Here is a 6,000-nt window from a genome sequence, read left to right on the forward strand (position 1 = left end):
CCACGGAGTACTGAAGTTAAGTGAAATGTAACAATTTTTAATACTTTAAGCACTGTTTTTTGTATGTTGCAAAGTCCAAGGGCAACTCTGGACTGGAGGGGCAACTCTAAACTTAAGCCTAACAAAGCGACTTTCATTTACTTATCGACTGAAACTTGTACATGGCATACCACCATTTCTGTACGTGGTGCAAGAATTAGAACTATCCTCGAGTACGGTGCACTTTATGTGCGCCTCTGTAGTGCCCTTGTACTTTATATTTCACTATGTGTGTGTGTGTGGGGGGGGACTTGGACGCATATTGCATGTCTCGTGCTCGTGGATAGTTCTTCCTGTTGCATTACGTACAAACGTGATGGTATTTCATGTAGAAGTTGTAATAGCATACATAAACGTAGATCACGGAAAGAAAGAAAAAAAGTTACTCTTGTGAAGTGTGTATTCACTGGGCAACAAAACATTCCACAAAATACGAGGAGCAAGTGAAACAATACATATTGATTAAAGGTAAGATAAGGCTTAATATAAAGAAAGTAGTTTAGATATCGAGTAGGGGCACGCCTTCTAACCACATCACAGACTAAATAACAATAGTACTACTATTAAAATACATATCGGATCGAGTACACGTCGTGCAGAACAAGTGATTTTGTGTATTTTTTACTTTGTCCCCCAATCTTGCAAATCTAAGATCTCCAGTGTTATTTCACAAAACATAGCTAAGCGAGCGAAGGGGTTAGAATCCCCGCAGGGCCCGTTTAAGTTTCCTAGAATGTTTGGTGCAGTTTTATTATACGGGTGGGTCCACATGTTGTAAAATGTACAGAACATTTTGGAAAATCTTTAATTTGCCCATTTTATGTCAAGAACAGAAACCAACCAACCCCTGCGGGGCTTCTATCCCGTTCCTACTACTACTCCTATTAGTACCACTACTTATACTATGGATCCGTATAATAAAACTGCACGAAATGTTTTACACAAAGCGCGTTCTTGCCTACATATCTGACTATATTTAACAATTTTAAAATAATAAAATAACACACCGTCACCGAATACTCTCATAACAATCCATCTGAGAACACCAATTAACGAACTACACCTCTTGCATTACCCGTTCGTTTTTGAAAGGTCACTAGCATATTGATGTGTTTCTATTATTATATAGAATTTTAAAAGGAGATTCTTACTTACATAATGTCGAAGAATATCTCTGGTCACCTACAATTGTTTACTGGAATCAATTTTTCAAATGTACTGAATGATGCTCATGCGGTACGGTACAAATTTTGGCATTTAAACAAAACAGAGCTTATTCCTTAATTAAAGCATTGTCAACATCATCCCTCAATATCAATATACAATATTTGTGACTTACATGTATTAACTGAACTCCCAATTGAAGAGAATTAGATAAATCTGTCCTACCCAAAACATGCAATTTTGTTATTCTTTCTAGTGATAGTGATGGCAGGCCGAGAGAATTTTTTCCCCTATATCTATCTTAAAATTCCCCTGCATTTGGTTCTTCTTCTTCTTCTGCGGTTGCTAGTTGCCTTAGCATAGATCACTCTCCCGGAAATTATAGACGGTGTTTTCAAAAGAAACAGATGATGAAATGAGATGAATCTTTAGAGAAGCTTATAAGATGCTAAATAACGTAGATCTTTGTAAGTAAAGATAATAGGCAGTAAGAACAGGTGGGGATAAGGTGAAAATTAACGAATCTACATTAAATGGACTAGAACCGTGAAATTTATGAAGAATAGAGAGAAATGGCTGGTGATATTGTTGGTATAGAGGACAAGAGAAAATGAGATGATTTATGAAGCCAGTATCGAGACCACAGTTACAAAGTGGAGTAGTGCGTTTTCGGAGAAGATATAAGCATTGGGGAGTATACAGAATGTGAAGTCTGTTACGGAGCAGAAAATGGAGGTAGGAAGGAGAGAAAGTATGTTGAATGAACGAAGATGGAGAGCGGAGAGAACAAGGATGATGCAAGTACCAACGTGCCTTTGTACATGAGGCATTATAAGCAGTCCAGCGTTGATAATGAAGTGTAATAAGTAGTGGAAAACGGTCAATAGGCGAGACTGAAAGATATATGGGAGTGCCGTGCAGGGCTCCGAAACGGGCTGCATCATTAGCTAGAGAATTCCCGAGGACCTGACCGCCAACATGACCTTTGGACCAAATTAAACAAGTACTATAGTTGAAAGAAGTCCGGCGGTATAGAAGAAGGCGAATTTCATAAAGAACCCAGGAGGATTTCGAAGTCCAGGGGGATGATTGTAGAGATTGGAGGAGGGATTTAGAATCAGTAGCGATACAGATAGATGTATACTGATGCTGAAGAGAATGAAGAAGAGTCGCAAACAAGGCATAAGCTTCAGTGAGAAAGGTAGAGACATAATGGGGCAGTTTAAAGCTGGAACATTGCTGAAGAGAGGAATCGTAAAAGGCTGATTCCAAATGCAAACACTGGCCAGAACCGTCGCAGTACAAATGCACAGTGTGCTGAAGGAGAGGAGGAATGGATGAGGAGAAAGAATGTTGGTAAGAGACGGGAGTGAAAAGGTGAGCGTATTGGGGAAAAATGATAGAAAAAGATTGGGGAAAAAACTGGCAAGTAGCAAGGGAGTGTATACGTGCGCTGGATGTGTAACAGATGTGGAGCAAAATCTAGGTAGCTGGTGTATATGGTTATTATTATTATTATTATTATTATTATTATTATTATTATTATTATTATTATTATTATTATTATTATTATTAATAATAATAATAATAATATCTTAGTATCAGCCTTTAAGGGATTTTCATATGATACATATATTCATGAAAATAGTCACTACTTGTTATGTACTCATTTGGTGTTCCCTCTAGGGCTACTAGGAATTGAAATCAGGATCTCTGACACCGCAGTCCAGTATGCTAACTGACCACAGAGCACGGGTCTGGAAAACCACATTTTCATAACGATTTGGTACCCCTTTTTTTCCCGTATCGATTTAAGTGCCATCCGTGAACGAATTGTTCTCAATTCTGGGTGAAATCAGTCACTTTTTTCTGGAGAATCCAAATGTGCAATAAGAAATGGGAGTCCCACTTGAAAATTTTAAAGTTACTCCCTACCGCCGAAGAGGTGGGCATAGGGGTTGTGTTTGGTATCATTGAAATGTATTCTCATTTTGGGCGTGTGATTTCAATTTGATAATAACTTAGAAATCTATTTGAACTTTGGTAGTGCTAGCATTTCCATAGCGTTATCTTCGTATACAAACAGATGGTGAATAAAAGTGACAGAGGTTTGAAAGCTGACAGTTTATCTAATTTTGTTTTTATAACCAGTTCAAATGTTCAAAATATAACGTTATATTTATAAAATTAAATATCCTTATATTGAAAGAAACCAGACTGGGAATCGAACCGTCAATCATCATTACTGTAATTTCAAACGCCTTGCTAATCCCACTTATTTTCTTTTTAAGTTACGTCGCGAAAGGCGGACCTAAAAATCACTTACCAAAGTATGCTTTCCCCTTGTCAGTAACTTGTGTATTTTCCTACTCGATTATACACGTTTTGCAGTTATTTCCAGTAACCTTGAATGACAGGGACACGAACACAGACACTTGGAGAACATTTAAAATTCCAAAAGTTCTACCACCGGGAATCGAACCCGGGACCCTATACACCAAAAACGCATATACTAGCCACTATTTTTTATTTTTTTAATATTTTTTAAAGTTCGTCCCAACCGGGATACTGTTCGCCATTGGCAATTCGCGTAATCCAAACACGACAGGGACATAAACACAGAAAGATCCAGGACAGTTAAAATTCCGATCTTGCTCTTCAGGGCTATTCGAAACCTAGTGGATTGCGCCTCATGATCCGAAGCCGAACGCTCGAGACCACTCGGCTATTGTCACCGGCTAGACCAAATAGGAAAGTTATAAAGCCAGCGCGATTTAATAGTTCTACTGGAAATGCTCGAGATATGCACTTGTAATACCTTGAGTCATTTATTCGAGAGTGGCAAAGCACTTTATTTTGAATCATTTTCCTTCTTTCGTTTTTACTGTGTTTATTCTTTGTATTTTTCGTACAGTGCTTGAGAAAGCAAATACATTTTTCGCTACGGTGTCCTAAAATACCATTTTAACTGATCATAAAACAGAAATCTTTCGGTGAAGTAATATGGGGTAATGTGAGGTATTCTAGTTTCATACAGTAGTAAGGGCGTGACCCTATCGAACTATTGATTATTCAATTTGGGGCCTCATGGATCATAGCGTTAATGCGAATGAATTAGGGATGCTTTGGCCCGGGATTGCATCACCTATTGAAATTTTGCTTATGCTTATTCAGGGGCCATGCACGCTGGTGCGAATGAGTCAGAGGTACCTTGGCCCTGCTATGACGTCATAGAATTGGGAGTTTTGGATCAGATGTTATGATGATTTTTTTTTCATGCGTATAAAATTACTAAAAATATGATCTTGATGATTTTATTACGTTATGAAATAGTACAGGTTTACGAATGCTTTTTATTTTTCGTTCCCTTTTATGGCATAAAATTTGGAGATTGTTATCCCTTTGATGAGATGGACTAACACTGGTGCAAATGAAATCTTTAGTTTACGTCCCACGGTTATGACGGTTAGGCTAAAGGAGACGGTGACGATGAGAAATGAATGAAAGTGTGGGAGAAAATTGGAGTATCCCGAGCCTAATGTTGCCCACCACAAAACTACTTTCGCGGGGTTTGAACCAGGGACCCCATACAGCAGAGGTGAACGCTCTACCACTGAGCTACCGCCCTCTCTATTGATGCGAATGAATTAGAGGTATTTGGTTCGAGCTAATGTGTTGGTATGACGTCATTGAACTGGGATTTTTAGCTTGGAGGTTATGATGGCTTTTTCGTTTCGTTTTATGGGTATAAAATTACTAAAACAAGGTTTGATCTCTTTCTTGATGATCTATTACATTATGAATTAGTAGACCCCAGTAATAGTATAAATTAGTATTAGTATTAATATGAAACTCGAAAACTTTGGAGTTCCTCCGTGGCTAACCGGTTAGCGTATGCGCCTTTAACGTGGGAGACCAGGGTTTGATTCCCGGAAGGAGTTCATGCGGTTTGAATTTCACGTTAACTAGTAGGTTCTATCCTCGCTGCTGAACGGGACGTTAAACTCAAAATCAACTTAACTCGAAAACTTTGGGAGGAATACTTGATTTTTGGTTAAGGTATAGTTTTCATTCACGGTACTTATGGAACTCGAACCATGATATTCAATTGTCAAAAAGTGTGTCCAGGATAGCATACATTTATTTGAGACGCATAAAAGAGGGAGAGGGGCGATCCCGGACTTAGTTAATAATAATAATTTTTATTGTATTCGTTTGTGGATTAAATGAAACTGTTGGAAAGATTTAAAAAGCTTCTTTGTGTATTGACTTATAATCATATGTTGAAAAAGAATCGTCAACTATATCGTGTCACATATGCTTACGTATTCGTTGTCACAGTATCGTTGGCATTGTTTGTTTGAACAAGTACGGTGTTTAATTGTCAAATAGTGTGTAATGGTTTACTTTGAAAAGATATATTAATTCTTTGAGAAGGAAAAAAGAGACGAGATTAGGTTGTTTTGGACCTAGTTGGTACCCCTTGTTTTCGTCTGTGGATTAAAATAAAGAGATGACGTTTTGCTTAAATCTGGTTCATTGCAATAACGCATGGTTAATTAATCATACTCATGTAACGAGATAACATTGAGGAGTTATATCTAATGACATAACAATAACATATATGTGTAATGGTTTACTTTGAAAAAATACATCCATTCCTAGAGAAGGTGAAAGAGGGAAGTGATGAGCTGAACCTAGTTACTACCTTTTGTTTCCGTTCGTGGATAAATAATAATGACGTCTTGAGTATAGGCTTTTATAGGGCATAAGTACATGAACGAACACTAAAATTTC

At 37.7% G+C, this 6,000-nt stretch overlaps 1 protein-coding gene across 3 annotated transcripts in view; it reads right to left on the reverse strand.

The window, feature by feature from the left end:
* LOC145681098 (uncharacterized) overlaps nt 1-1,534 on the reverse strand; it is a 100,388-nt gene extending 98,854 nt beyond the window's left edge. The window contains exon 1 of one of the 3 annotated variants that reach the window (XM_081752495.1): nt 1,379-1,533. The gene's annotated coding sequence lies outside the window, so the exon portion shown is untranslated. The other 2 variants (XM_081752496.1, XM_081752497.1) reach the window with 2 other exon arrangements.
* Between the last annotated feature and the right edge of the window lie 4,466 nt (nt 1,535-6,000).

This window comes from Thermobia domestica, chromosome 3, assembly GCF_964235325.1.
Source record: "Thermobia domestica chromosome 3, izTheDome1.hap1.1, whole genome shotgun sequence".
NCBI lineage: Eukaryota > Metazoa > Arthropoda > Insecta > Zygentoma > Lepismatidae > Thermobia > Thermobia domestica.